This window comes from Elaeis guineensis, chromosome 15 (genome assembly GCF_000442705.2).
Source record: "Elaeis guineensis isolate ETL-2024a chromosome 15, EG11, whole genome shotgun sequence".
Classification (NCBI taxonomy): Eukaryota; Viridiplantae; Streptophyta; class Magnoliopsida; order Arecales; family Arecaceae; genus Elaeis; species Elaeis guineensis.
This window is the reverse complement of record NC_026007.2, coordinates 52,055,480-52,071,532: the sequence shown is the minus strand read 5'-3', so window position 1 is coordinate 52,071,532 and position 16,053 is coordinate 52,055,480. Positions and strand designations below refer to the sequence as shown.

General features: G+C 49.8%; 1 long non-coding RNA gene across 1 annotated transcript in view; it reads left to right on the top strand.

Moving 5' to 3' along the window:
- LOC140854081 (uncharacterized) overlaps positions 1 to 16,053 on the top strand; it is a 60,899-nt gene that overhangs the window by 32,417 nt on the left and 12,429 nt on the right. The window lies entirely within an intron of this gene.

Below are 16,053 nucleotides of genomic sequence, written 5' to 3'. Positions count from 1 at the left end.
GACCCTCCGGGGATTCTATCGACTTCCGACCTTCGGCGACATCTTTCCGAACCTTTCTGACGGCCGAGCCTCCACAACACTCCCAAGTTTTGCCGACGGATAAGCCTCCACCAGCGTCGACCGGATTCTTCGCGACGGACGGACTCCACCCAAGTTTCTACGATGATCGACCACCTTCTAGACTGCATCCGGACTCCTACGGGAGCCGGACTTCGTCTCCGACTGCAGGAAGACTTCGTCCGGACTCCTATGGGAGCTGGACTTCATCCCCGACTTCAATTGCAGGTAGACTTCGTCCGGACTCCTACGGGAGCCGGACTTCGTCTCCGACTCCAGCTGCAGGAAGACTTCGTCCGGACTCCTACAGGAGCCAGACTTCGTCCCCAACTTCAGCTGCAGGTAGACTTCGTCCGGACTCCTACGAGAGCCGGACTTCGTCCCCGACTTCAATTGCAGGTAGACTTTGTCCGGACTTCTACGGGAGCCGGACTTCGTCCCCGACTCCGGCTGCAGGAAGACTTCGTCCGGACTCCTACGGGAGCCGGACTTCGTCCCCGACTTCAATTGCAGGTAGACTTCGTCCGGACTCCTACGGGAGTCGGACTTCGTCCCCGACTCCGGCTACATGAAGACTTCGTCCGGACTCCTACGGGAGCCGGACTTCGTCCCTGACTTCAATTGCAGGTAGACTTCGTCCGGACTCCTACGGGAGCCGGACTTCGTCCGGACTCCTACGGGAGCCGGACTTCGTCCCCGACTCCGGCTGCAGGAAGACTTCGTCCGGACTCCTACGGAAGCCGGACTTCGTCCCCGACTTCAATTGCAGGTAGACTTCGTCCGGACTCCTACGGGAGCCGGACTTCGTCCCCGACTCCGGCTGCAGGAAGACTTCATCCGGACTCCTACGGGAGCCGGACTTCGTCTCCGACTTCAATTGCAGGTAGACTTCGTCCGGACTCCTACGGGAGTCGGACTTCGTCCCCGACTCCGGCTGCAGGAAGACGTCGCCCGGACTCCTACGGGAGCCGGACTTCGTCCCCGACTCCGGCTGCAGGAAGACTTCGCCCGGACTCCTACGGGAGCCGGACTTCGTCCCCGACTCCGACTGCAGGAAGACTTCGTCCGGACTCCTACGGGAGCCGGACTTCGTCTCGGACTTCAATTGCAGGTAGATCTCACCCCGAACTCCTACAAGGATCGGACTCCGAGCTTCTATTGCAAGCGACCCACTCCGAGTTTCCGCTGCAAACGATCTACTTCAAATTTCTACCACGAGCGGTCCGTGCCGGTTTCCCACCGTAAGCCTTCACCTGAGCTTCCATTATGAACGAATTCCTTTCGGATCTCTGTTGCAGACAGGCCTTGGCCGAGACTCCTCGACAAATGATCCCCATCCGGACTTCTACGGAGATCGGACTCCGATCGAACTTTTTTAAGCGGGCAAATGCCGTGCTCACGGAATCCAGTAGCTGGACCCCTCCGGCGGATGAACATCTCCAGCGCCATCCGGCATCTATCGCCAGTCGACCCTCTGCCGAAGTCTGCGCGAAACTGGATTGTGTCTGCGGAAAGCCTCTGACCGAGCTCCCACGGCAAGTGGTCCTCGCCTGCAGCCTTAACGCCCAAGGCACCCAACAGGATTTGCAACATTCGAGCTCCTCTCGGATGGATGGCTACCTCTTTTCGCCAGGCACTTCAACCGAACTTCGGTCGGCAGGCCCGGACCCCCTGGCAGCCCACAGTAATGGCCACGACTCTGCTCCACTTCCTGCGACGGATCCCTCGCGGCCCCATCACTCCCTGGCAAGCCTCAGTAACGGCCACGACTATGCTTCACTTCCTGCGACGGATCCCACGCGGCTCCACCACTCCCTAGCAGACCACTGTAACGGCCACGACTCTGCTCCACTTCCTGCGACGGATACCGCACGGCTCCTCCACCCTCTGGCAAGTCGCGACAACGGACGCCGCTCCACTCCCCGCAACAGACTCCACGTGGCAGGTCCCGGTGATGGCCACGATTCCACTCCACTACTCTTCACAACAAACTCCTCCTGACCCCGAGCGGCCCACTGCCAGACGGTTACAAACATCGCTATCAATCTGTTGCACCCTCCGCCTATAAAATGGGGACCCCAGATACGTTATTCTCTAAGCTCTAATTTCTATCCCAAAACTCTGCTAAAATTTTCGTTCGAGCACTCCATTCTTGTTGAGGCAGAGAACTGACTTGAGCATCGGAGGGTCTTGCCGGAGCACCCCCAACTCCGGTTTAGACTTCTTTTGCAGGTCCCGGCGGCGACCGCGACTCCCTCGACTCCAGCTTCTCCGACACAGGCGGATTTTTGCACCAACAGGATTGGCGCTAGAGGAAGGGTCCTGTGTCTTCGCAGTACCCTTGTTCTTAAAGGAGCGCTCAACGGGACCGCCTCTGGTCATCTTTTCCGACATCCACTCCTTCCCCCATTAGGTCTTCGCCCGATGCTTCCCCGCAAAGCATCCACACGGCGATCCATGGCCTCCGCGGTCAGATCTCAGGCTCCGGCCTCACCTCCAGTTTCCCAGCATCTTCCCCCTCCTCCGGCAACGGCGGTTGGCGCGGAGCAATTCGACCTGCTGGTGCAGCAGGTCAGAGGCCTTACTGAAGCTGTGCAGGCCATACAACAGCAGCAGCAGCCGCAGGCATCAGTGCGACTGGAGAGAGCGTCACTAGAACTCCAAAATCCGGCGGTAGGACGGGCCACTTGGGCCAGCCGCCCCGTCTTTCCCGAAAAGACGAATCCAAGGGTGGAGAGCCCTCAGTCAGATCACGATTCCACCCTTGGAAGATCTCTACCTCCATTCTGCCAGAAGATCCTCGAGACCCGTAGTCGAGAGGATTTCCTGGACCGAAGGCTCCAGGAGATGAACCGGCGGATCGAAGAACTCCGCCACGCTCCTCCTGCTTATGGTGAGGACATTTGTACTGACCCTCCCTTTTCTCAAATGATCATGCAGGAACCCATCCCGCCGAACTTCAAGCTCCCTCAGTTTGAGAGCTACGATGGGACTTCGGACCCAGTTGACCACCTGGAGGTCTTCCGGACAATGATGCTGCTTCATGGTGCACCCGACGCCATCCTGTGCCGAGCTTTCCCATCCACTTTAAAGGGAGCGGCGAGAAATTGATACTCGGCGCTGAAGCCGGGCACCATCTTTTCCTTTGATCAGATAAGCCACCAGTTAACTGGTGGCCCATTTTGTTAGCAGCCGGCGTCCCCAGAGGGGTTCGGAGTCCCTCATCAACATCAAGCAGAGAGAGGGGGAGTCCATTCGGGCTTACGTCAACCGTTTCAATATCGCCGCGTTGGAGGTCCGGAACTTGGACCAATCGGTCACGATGGCCGCTCTGAAAGGCGGCCTTTAGAAGAACGACCTTCTATTCTCTCTGGAAAAGAAGTACCCCAAGGATTTTGCTGATTTGTTGGCCCGGGCTGAGGGGTACGCCCGAGCAGAAGAAGCCTTCAAGATGAAGGACGAGGAGACTGCGAGAGAGCGGCAGGCGGGGGACTCGAGTAAGCCCGCAGTCGAAAAAGGGGCGAGAGAAGCTCGGTCGCATTCTCGGACTCCCCCCGGGCACAAGCGCGCCCAGACTCCTCCCCGAGCGCGCAGACAGAGAAGCCCGGAGCACCGAGTCTGCCGGGGGTCTCCCCCAGGGAGATTCCGCAGCTATGCCCCCCTCAACGCATCGAAGATCCAGGTGCTGATGGAAGTCAGAGAGCAGCTCCCAAGGCCAGAAAGGATGCGCACGCACCCCGGGAAGCGCAATCCTAATAAGTTCTGCCTCTACCATCGTGACCATGGCCACGACACGGAGGAATGCATTCAGCTCCGAGACGAGATCGAGGAGCTCATCAGACAAGGTTGGCTCGACAGGTTCATTCGACGCCGGCCTGAGGGTAGAGAGGATCGACCAAGGGTCCTGCCGCAGCTTGAACCGCCGAGGAGGGAAGAGCAGCCCGGAGATCGGCCTCCAATTGGGATCATCAACTCCGTCTCCGGAGGACCTTGACAGGAAGCAGACCTTCTACAGCTCTGGGATTTGAAAAGCTTGTAAATGTATTACGAACGATCCCGCTTTAAATCAAGATTCCTTCCAGACTTGCATATCTTTCTCTTTTTGGCATAGACTTGTAACGACAGGGGACGACCCCATCGGACAATGAAAACAAACCCTAATGTGGGCAAAGCTGAAAGTCCGATTACTTTTAGACCGGATGGGGGGAGAGGCCACACAGCGCCCATATGCGCCCCCACAGCCATGTTAGGGACAGGAGGAGAACCTCGCCCTAATATGAGCAAGGTCGAAGGTCCGATTACTTGTAGATCGGATGGGGAGAGAGGCCATACAGCGCCCATATGCGCCCCCACAGCCATGTTAGGGACAGGAGGAGAACCTCGCCCTAACATGAGCAAGGTCGAAGGCCCGGTTACTTGTAGACCGGATGGGGGGAGAGGCCATACAGCGCCCATATGCGTCCCCACAGCCATGTTAGGGACAGGAGGAGAACCTCGCCCTAACATGAGCAAGGTCGAAGGCCCGGTTACTTTTAGACCGGATGGGTGGAGAGGCCACACACCGCCCATATGCGCCCCCACAGCCATGATAGGGACAGGAGGAGAACCTCGCCCTAACATGAGCAAGATCGAAGGCCCGGTTACTTGTAGATCGGATGGGGGGAGAGGCCACACAGCGCCCATATGAGCCCCCGCAGCTCTGTTAGGAACAGAAGGAGAACCTCATCCTAACCTGAGCTGAAACCAATCACATCAGAAATAGGAAAGAACCTCGTCTCGACACCAATTAAGGTCCGGCCGTTCGAGACCCGGCAAGAAAGAAGAAAACCTTCTCGGCGACCCTTCTACGCTACCGCGACTCCGTAAAAAGCTAGGGAGAATCCTTGCCTAAAAAAAAAAAAGAGGGAGGGAAATGTGAAGGAACAGTGGCGGGCTACCCCAGCGAAAAACGGAGGCCGAACTACGCTAAAAGCACAAAGGACCTCATCTCCATGAAGAAGGAGGAAGATAAAATAAGATCTACGGTCACGAACAAAAAGGCAAATCAACACGGCAATGGCTAGAAACCTCCAAGCGGTGTCGACACCGAACCAATCAAAAGCACAAGAAACTCGGTAATGACGACCTAATACAAAGATGAACAAGGAACCTTCGAACAACATCGACATCGCACGGGACAAAAATGAAAGAAGTCCGGTGCACGACAATTCAACACGACGTACGGGTAAGGTAACAAAGACCTTTTCATTTCATTAGTAAAATGTGCGTTACAGAGCCTGGAAGGCCGAAAAAAAAAAAACAAAAACAACGGCAACAACCACGACAACAAACAGACAAGCGGCAAAAGAAGACACTTAGAGGGACGAAAGACAAAAAGAGCCCTAAGGGGGCCCGGCTTCCTCCGACTTCGAACTTTCGGCTTCGACCCTCATCAGGGAGTGCCTTAAGCTCTCGACTTCTTCCTCCAATTCCTTCTCTCTCATTAGCATTTCCATATATCTCCGATGAAGCCGCTGGCTTTCGTTCTCCGCCTCTCGGCGTCTTTTTCTCAGGACCTCAGATTCTGCCTCTGCGTCCTTGACTGCCCGCTGCTCGTATACCAGCTGGATCTTCAATTGCTGCAGTTCGGCCTTCCCCTCCCCAAGGGCGACAGATAGCTCTTCTACGGTTCTTCTCAGGGATTGGAGTTCGTCGGGATCTCCGATGAAGCCGCTGGCTTTCGTTCTCCGCCTCTCGGCGCTTTTTTCTCAGGATCTCAGATTCTGCCTCTGCGTCCTTGACTGCCCGCTGCTCGTATACCAGTTGGATCTTCAATTGCTGCAGTTCGGCCTTCCCCTCCCCAAGGGCGATAGATAGCTCTTCTACGGTTCTTCTCAGGGATTGGAGTTCGTCGGGATCCCGAACGGGAGCAAACTGAGCTCCTTCGGCTAGCTGTCTTTGAAGGCGGGCAACCTCGTCGGTCGCCATCCTGAGCTTCCCCCTATAGTCGTCCACCTGCTTGCACCAGCCAGCCCGATACGCGTTATAGCTCACCTCGACATCCTGGAGCTGTTGCTGAAGGTCGGAGAACTTCTTCGACCATTCCCGGTCGCTGTCGGCCCGAGTCGAAGGCCGGGACGAGCTTCCTGCCAACTGGTTAATCCTCTCCTGTGCAGCCGACAGCTCCACTCTGAGAGAGCTGATCTTGGCAGCTTGGGCCCAAGATCGGTCGCTGGCGCACTTCTTATGTTCCTCGAGCTCCTTCTCGAAGTTCGCTTTCCTCCGGCTGTACTCCATGATCCCCTTCACGTGGAGGTTCCGAAAGTAGGTGGCCTCCGCGGTGGCCTCAGAGTGGCTCTCCCTCAACTTGCGAAGTTCGCCCTCCATCTCCTTCGCCCCTTTTGTTAAATGACGAACTTTCTTCCTCAGACGTTGGATTGTGGACTTCAGCAGAATCCCCTGCGGCAGGGGAAGCGCTTCGGCAGGACACTGCCATCGGGAGACAAAAGCGTCAAGGCGCGTCTCATTGCAGAAAGCAAAACAAAAAAAAAAGGGGGAGCAGAGTGGAGAAGCCCACCAAAAGGAGAAATCCAATTTTATTGATTGAATGTTTCTTCAAGACGAGGGAAAAGAAAAATTGCAATAAAAGAAAAATACAAAGTCAGAGGTCTCAGACCTCTGAAATAGGAGTTGGGGAGCTCGGTGTTCTCGGAAGGGGGGCTGCGGTGGCAGTAGCAGTGGGAGAGGGACCGGCTTCGTCTTCAGACACCTCGTCTAAGAAGCTGAGGTCGAGCTCGGGAAATTTCTTGACCACCTTCTCTTAACAGAGCTCGAATCCTTTGATGAATGCTTCTTGGCCGAACTTGACGTTCAGATCCCTCATCTCCGTAGAGGCCTTGAACTCCACCGCTAGAACCCTAGCCTCTGAGACCAGGACCGGAATCTGCTCCGTCAAATTCGCGACCTCGGCCTCCGCCTTCCTCACCGTCTCCTCCGAGGCCTGATTTTCTTTCTTAAGGGCCTCTTGGAGGGTGACTACCTCGGCAGCCTTTTCTTTGAGGCGAGCAACTTCGGCCCGATGACTCTCCTTCGCCTGGATGGCGTCCCTCCTCGCCCGATTCGTCGCCTCGATATTGGCGAGGAGCTGGTGCCCGATCTGCAAGGGCGGCTAGGAGGTCAGAACGGAGGTTGAGAAGCTAATCAAATGAAGGTGCGAAGGGAAGGAGGAAGGTGAATCTGTTTACCTCGAGAAAGGACCCTAGGGAGTCTCAAACCCGCTGTTCGGGATCGGTGCGATCAATCCTCTGGACGACTTCGGACAGGATGCAGCCGTCGATCAGTCGCTTTATCAGGTCCCTGTCATTAAAGGGATTCTCCCCCGGCTCTCCTTCGGAACCAAGGGACTCTTCGATGGCGGCTCGGCGGCTACTCACCCTGCGGGCCATCGATTTCCTTCTCCTCCCCCTCTTAACCCCTGGCGCCTCCTCGAGGCAGACCCCCGAAGTGGGAGCCTCAGCGGGGGAACTCCTTGAAGAGGCCCAGGGAGCCGGAGGTTCGGCGTCTGAAGGAACGTCAACCGCGGGGGCCGCTCGGGCAGGGGTGGCTGAGCTCGTCTCCTCCGTTCTGGCCTTCTTTGCCGATCCGGAGGCCGCGGCGCCTTTTTTTTTGTGAGCCTTGAGGCCCCTGGAGAGTATCCGTGCTGCTTCGGCGTCCATTCTTAAGAAAAAAGAAGAAGAGAGAGGAAAAGAGATCAGTAATGGAGTGAAAAAGGAAGAAGTGACGCGTAAAAAAAAAAAAAAAGAGAGAGAGAAGAAGAGCGGGAGAAAAGAAAAGGAAAGGAAAGATGGGATGCTCGCAGGGTCCAGGGGGCTCAAGCCGATGTTGAACAAAAACTACTCCTTCAGAAGGTTGGGAAGGCAAGGAGTTGAGTAACTAAGAAGTTTCCGGGCGGCCTGGAGGTCGTCCTCCCCCAGGCTAGGAGCCCTGCGGACAGAGTCCCTTAGGGAGCCTCAAGGGGGCAATCCCAGCCTCAAGGTCGGGCATTGGACGAAGAAGTACTTCCCCTTCCAGTTGTGGATTGAAGAGGGAGCACCTTTCAGCAACCCCTTCTTGCCAAACTGGGGGGAGAAATACCACCAGTCCTTCGTCGAGGGATGGCGCTTGAAGGTGTAAAAATATCTAAACAAAGAAAGAGATGGCTGAACTTCGACTACGTGGCAAAGAGAGAGGAATCCTATCAAAAACCTAAAGGAATTCGGCGCAACTGAAGCTAAAGAAATATCTAAAAAACGAAAAAGGGTGATGACGAAGGGCGGAAGCGGAAGTCGGAGTCCGGCACGGAAGGCCTCCTGATACAGGCAGAAACGGCCAGGTGGGGGGGTGCTAGCCCGGTCGGCGGGATCAGGAAGCTCCAGATCGTACTCCGGAGGAACTCCATACTGAACCCTTATCAGTAAAAGTTTATCCGGAGTCAGAGAACAGGAAATGGCATCCGGCGCAAAAATTAGGTGAGGCCCAGCCCTAGATGTGGGTTCGTCTACAGTGTGGGGGTTCTGGGGGACTGAGGCGGACGAACTCCTGGAACCACTAGAGGCGGAGGTGCCAGAAGACATTTCAAACAAAGACCCTAAAAATCTCAGAGAAATCAGGCGGGACAAGAGGCGAAAGGTTTGCGGGGGACCAAACCAGAGGAATGTGGCAGAAGAAAAATGGAGGAGAAAGGGCACCTAGATGGCAAGAAGAGAAACGAAAGTTCCGGGACTAACCTAGATCGCTCCGAAGGATGCAGAGGGGCGAGGACAGGGATGACTCGAAGAATGCTTAGGGCCAAGATGGATGCCAAAGAGGGTTAGAGCTCTCGGAGAGAAGGCAGACACCGATAGAACTCTCAGGCGGAATGAGACTCTTGAAGGCGGAAAGGCGGGTTTAAATAGACCTTGGGATCTGGTGCTATAATGATCGCGGATCTCCCCAGGCCGACCCACGCTCGCCACGTGTCCCACTCGTCACCGCAGGCGGCTAAAAGCGGCTGACAGCTGACAGAGCCATTACTGCGCCGTACCTGGGCCAACGCTCCAGAGAGAATTTTGAAAGGTCCCTTCGGATCGCCCCGATTTGAAAAGACTCCAGCACGTGCACATTAAATACCAGAATATCTGAGGGCGATCGTGCATAGGATTCAAGGGGACAACTTCGGCTGTGAAAATTTCTCTGTACTTCATTCGAAACTCGAATTCGGAAGTAGGGGGACTGGTGTTGGGTATAAAAATACCCCCCAGCCGAAGTTCGTGACAGGAGTGACCCTTCGGGGATTCTATCGACTTCCGACCTTCGGCGACATCTTTCCGAACCTCTCTGGCGGCCGAGCCTCCGCAACACTCCCAAGTTTTGCCGACGAATAAGCCCCCACCAGCGTCGATCGGATTCTTCGCGACGGACGGACTCCACCCAAGTTTTTACGATGATCGACCACCTTCTAGACTGCATCCGGACTCCTACGGGAGCCGGACTTCATCCCCGACTTCAATTGCAGGTAGACTTCGTCCGAACTCCTACGGGAGTCGGACTTCGTCCCCGACTCCGATTGCAGGTAGACTTCGTCCGGACTCCTGCGGGAGCCGGACTTCGTCCCCGACTTCAATTGCAGGTAGACTTCGTCCGAACTCCTACGGGAGCCGGACTTTGTCCCCGACTCCGACTGCAGGAAGACTTCGTCCGGACTCCTATGGGAGTCGGACTTCGTCCCCGACTTCAATTGCAGGTAGACTTCGTCCGGACTCCTACGGGAGCCGGACTTCGTCCCCGACTCCAGCTGCAGGAAGACTTCGTCCGGACTCCTACAGGAGCCGGACTTCGTCCCCAACTTCAATTGCAGGTAGACTTCGTCCGGACTCCTACGAGAGCCGGTCTTCGTCCCCGACTTCAATTGCAGGTAGACTTTGTCCGGACTCCTACGGGAGCTGGACTTCGTCCCCGACTCCGGCTGCAGGAAGACTTCGTCCGGACTCCTACGGGAGCCGAACTTCATCCCCGACTTCAATTGCAGGTAGACTTCGTCCGGACTCCTACGGGAGCCGGACTTCGTCCCCGACTCCGGCTGCATGAAGACTTCGTCCGGACTCCTATGGGAGCCGGACTTCGTCCCCGACTTCAATTGCAGGTAGACTTCGTCCGGACTCCTACGGGAGCCGGACTTCGTCCCCGACTCCGACTGCAGGAAGACTTCGTCCGGACTTCTACGGGAGCCGGACTTCGTCCCCGACTTCAATTGCAGGTAGACTTCGCCCGGACTCCTACGGGAGCCGGACTTCATCCCCGACTCTGGCTGCAGGAAGACGTCGCCCGGACTCCTATGGGAGCGGGACTTCGTCTCCGACTCTGGCTGCAGGAAGACTTCACCCGGACTCCTACGGGAGCCGGACTTCGTCCCCGACTCCGGCTGCAGGAAGACTTCGCCCGGACTCCTACGGGAGCCGGACTTCGTCCCCGACTCCAGCTGCAGGAAGACTTCGTCCGGACTCCTACGGGAGCCAGACTTAACCTCAATTGGCCATTACAGTAGCTGGACATTAAAAATGCATTCTTGAATAAAGATTTGGAAGAGGAAGTTTATATGGCTGCACCTCCTGGCTTTGCTACAGAGTTTGGGTCCCAAGTTTGTAGACTCAAGAAGTCTTTATATGGCCTTAAATAATCTCTAAGGGCCTAGTTCGACAAATTCACTAGATTAGTGAAGAATCAGGGATATTGCCAAGCACAATCAGGCCATACCATGCTCTATGAGCATGGAGGGCAAGAAGATTACTGTTCTCATTATGTATGTAGATAATATCATCCTAACTGGGGATGATGTTGCTGAGATAGAATGATTGAAGAGTAGCTAGGCCAAGGAGTTTGAAATCAAAGATTTATGGCCGATCAAATATTTTCTTAGAATGGAAGTTGCTCGCTCTCAGAAGGGGTTAGTTATGAATTAAAGGAAGTATATTTTTGATCTTCTCAAAGAAACTGGAATGAGTGGTGTAGACCTGCAGATACTCCCATTGACTCTAATGTCAAATTAGAGGACTGAAAAAGATGAGGCGGTTGAGACTTTTAGATATTAGAGACTAGTGGGGAAGTTAATTTACTTATCTCACACAAGACCTGACATTGCATTTGCTGTGAGTAGAGTAAGTCAGTTTATGCATTCTCCTCGGAAAGCACATCTTGATGCGGTTTATAGGATCTTGCGATACTTGAAGAGCTCCTCTGAAAAAGGTTTATTTTTTTAGAAACATTCTCAGAGAAATATAGAGGCTTTTATGGATGCTGATTGGGCAGGTTCTTTAACCGATCGGAAATCCACCACTGGCTACTATACTTATGTTGGGGGGAATCTGGTTACTTGGAGGAGCAAGAAGTAAAATATTATATCTAGGAGCAGTGCTGAAGCCAAATATAGAGCCATGGCAAATGATGTTTGTGAGTTACTTTGGTTGCAACGAATTCTAGGTGAATTACATCTTTCCATAAATTTGCCTATGAAGTTGTACTGCGATAATAAGGCTGCAATCAGTATTGCCCATAATCCAATTCAGCATGACCGCACCAAACATGTGGAGGTTGACCGGCACTTTATCAAGGAGAAGCTTGAAGCTAGAGTTATTTACATGCCGTTTGTTTCCACTCACAACAAACGGCCGACTTATCAAAGGACTGTCCTCTCATTTTTTCAATTTTCTCATAGGCAAGTTGGGCTGGCTTGACATCTATGTGCGAACTTAAGGGAGAGTGTTGGAAGATTGTTAGAATCTCATAAATCTCAAATAAATCTGATAGAATAATACAAAAGTCATAATGATATCATAGAATCAAGCCAAAGAAGGATAGAATCAAGCCAAAGAAAGATAGAATCAAGCCATGATCTCGACAATCAAAGGTCAACTATGATCTCAGCAAATAAGATAATCTAAATAAGAAAATTTCTCAAGAAAATTTGTCATAACCAGCAATACTATCTTTGAATATTTTTTCTATGATTTCTCACCTTTTATTGTATAGTTGTTTACTATTTTTGTATAGCCATACTTATCTTTTTTTTATGGCTCATTGTATTTAAATTTTGACCCATACATTAGAAGAATATAATTTCTGTAATTGAAATTATTTCCTCCATTTTTCCTTCTCAACAGGACCTTTTTCCACAATAACTTTATAATATATGTTTTTTCCAACAACTTTTTATCCTAACCTTGTAAGGATGAAATATCAATGAGTGTGATATCATTTCTTTTATTATGATTTTTAATAGTTTGATCCAATTAATGATAAACCTTTCATGCAAATTATCAATTGTAATTAACTGTACATTTATAGGATCGCTGCACCGATATCGGTACCCGTACCGGCATCGGGCCGATATGGTATGGTATTGGTACTGTATCGTACCGACACACGGTATGCTCCAGCATACCGATTCAGTACTGGTACAAATTTTTTTTATTTTGTTTCATTTTTTGGGTCTCTAAGTTATTAATTCATAATTATAATCCCAAAATTATATTATATTGCATATTATTGACATATTTGAGTTCAATTTTTGAGTTCGGTAGTGGTATAGGAAATTTTGATCCAAATTTCAAATATATATTTATTTACATTATATTACAACTCTATCATCTTAAAATTTTAAAAATAATATATAAATATGCATTAAAATGTATCTAAACTTTTAAAGTATAAAGCACAAAGAATGATATACTAACCTCGAGATCTGCTCTATATTTAATATCTCATCGAGTGTTTGTGACGCTCGTAGATATTTGGATCATTAGCATAGTCTAGAAGAACATCAGTCCATCTCTCTAATCAAGAAGCATTGTACTCTTGAATATTCATTCCATAAGGTATCCTCTCTGGATAATAAGACATCTCAGATCTTTCACTCAAACTCTGACTCTGAGAAGTATCCTCGGGACGATGGTATGGCTGTGAAGGAGCCCATCTAAATATGTCGGTAGTAAAATCTGATTCGTAAGATGCTCTAGACTGTCTAGGATAGTAACCACTAGAAGACGATGTCTCAGATGCATTATATCCATATGGTTCATAAGGTGGCTGCGGGTAATAGGATCTATAATGCGAGGATGATTCAGATATATTCATGGATCCTACTCCACGTGTAAGATCGTTTACAACTGCATCATGTGCTGGATGACCTCTAAGAGCCCGTCATCTATATAAAATTGACTCTCCATGGTCTCTACCGACTTATCCATCATGGTTCTTATGTTATGTGGCATATATAAATTGGGACTCACTGGTGAATTGAATATTATCCTGCGGCTGTCTCATAAGCAATGGTCTCTTGTCCTCCAGTTTCTCTCTGATCATCAGATCTATGACTACTACTAGTACCATCATCACTCTTTCTGATCTTCGAATCTGAGTTAGATAGCTCATGTACTCTTGAAAGTGGTGCATGTACAACTATCTTTTCTTTTTCTTTCCTTATGCCCCTCTGTGATTGGAAGGATGGATGTCTTGTTGCTGACCGCCGACCTCGTCTAAATATTTCTCACTCAAACATTTATGAGGATGTATCGGATATCAAGTCATGTGATGAACGAGTTCTCTGTGTCCCCTCAGATTATAGCTGATCAGCTGGAACGTTATGTGGAATATTTCTTTCTGTCCATTGTCCTGGATCCACCCTGATCTCCCTAGCTACCACACTGGCTGGTCATGGAGGGGATCCCGGCTCATCAAGCTCTGGCTCCTACTGCTGACCTACAAGATATCTGATGATCGGATTGTCGTCCTAGTCAGCATAATCATCTACTATCGGATCAGTGTACTTCAGTTGTACTTTTTTGTGAATGCATTTTAACCTCAGCCTTAGATTATAATAAACATATACAAGATCATTAAGGTGCTTTTGTGTCAGACGATTTCTCTGTTTGCTGTGGATAAGGGAGAAAGTCGATCAATTATGCTCACAGCCGCTAGCATAGACCGTCTGAGAAAGAATATGGACAGCCACACCTCTCAAATATTATGCAGACATTCCAAAATAAATCCACCATTCAGCTGCAAAAGCAAAATTACATATCCAATTTCATGATATTATTAGGCATATGATGTCAATCTATGATGCTTATTATTGATATGTAATTTTTCTGGATTCATCTTCTTTTTACTTATGACAGCTGATGGGACTCCAAAACTGTCTGATCCCTCTCTAAACTGTTTCATCTATAAAAAATATGTGTATTAAATTTATAAATATATCGTTGAGTACAGATCGAATTCAGTTGAATAATCACATCTATTTTAAACTAGCATACCTCTTGTAGACATAAGGATGAGATTTTTGGATCGGATACCATCATATATATCACATTACGAAGAGCAGCAAAAAGCTTGTTATTTATATCTATCCCAAGAATGGTATACCGGAATCTCAAATTCAAATAGTAAGCTACAGATAAATTTCATAATTGATTAAGTATATTTTTATAGGTATAAAAAAAAATATTTTAAAGTATTTTTGAATCTGTGATTACCGGTTAGATGCAAATTTCTACCCATCTGATAGTTCCAACGGTGCACAATGATGTTAATGAATTTCTGAGCATGCTTCGGGTCATTCTCACTGATCTATTTTTTTGTCCTCTCTATCATGTAATATAAGAAGCCTATTTGGAGGTATTTTTTACTATCCACAGTGCGAAGCACCTCGTATAATGGCTTAATAGCCTTTACTATCTTCTCAGTCCGCTGTCAGACTGACTAACTTATCACCAAATTTTTCATATGACCTCTATTAGTGCCGGCCCTTGCATATCTGTTCTCTTGCTATTTGGCACTGACAAACATTTGACGTAAGGCTGTTTTTTTCTGAAGAAGACTATTAAGTGCTATATAGTTGGTAGCAAATTGTGTAACATCCGATCTCAAGATCTCCCTCCAGTATACGTCCGCATGAATGAAAGGATTCATGTGTGATCGTAGATGAATCTAATAATAGTTTGGGCAATCTCCACTACCTGCTGCACCCTACGAATCTTTCCAGTATCCATTAATATAAGATCAATGCAATGTGTAGCACATGGGGTCCAGTATATCTGCGGTCACTGCTCCATCAGCAACTCTCCAACAGCCTTATATTGTGGCCCATTATCTGTGATGACTTGCACGATATACTGCTCACCCACTGAATCAATCACCTCCATCAGATCAAGGATATATACAGCATCGTGCATCTTATCTGAAGTATCAATTGATTTGTGAAAAAATATTTTTTCATCGTAATATATCAAAAAATTAATGATGCTTCATCTAATAGGATCGGTCCAACCATCACACATCATTGTCAGTCCGTATGTGGGTCATTTATTCTTATAAGAAGCAATCCATCTCTGTAGATCCTCCTTGTTACTGTCAAGAAGCTGACCATAGATGTCCTTAGGTCCTGACGGATCTGCACACTGATCGACAGCCTCTATGACTGAAATGGCAGATCGAAAGTAAGGATTGCCTGCTGTATTTGCTAGAATATGGCTGAAATAAAATCATGATCCAATAGCTCGTCACATATCCTTCTTCTTATCCTTTTTCACTATAGTGTCAATTCTCTGCTGCTTTGAATCCTTGCTGGGAAAAGCATGTAGATCCAAATCATGGATGGTGGCTCCTACTAAAATATCTTTGGAGGATTTTTTTCTACTGCCAAAAGCTCCCAACAAAGAAATACTGTGTCTGCTCCGTCTACCACCAGGCTCTCTGACTGAGGTAGTTCTGAACTCAGATTCTCCCCCATCGGTTGCTGATCCAGATTCCAATTCATAGTATAATGGTCCAAATCATTCTCTATATCTGACCATCTCTTCCTGCCGGTATTGATCATCCAAGCTTGCTGAAATGGCAGCCTCAATCTGTGCCTCATCATTTGGAGCGAAAGCCTCCTCTGACTCTCTAGAGTGATAGAAAGGTGGCTCTGTAGCTTGACGGTCCACCTCTGCCCTCTTCTGTTTT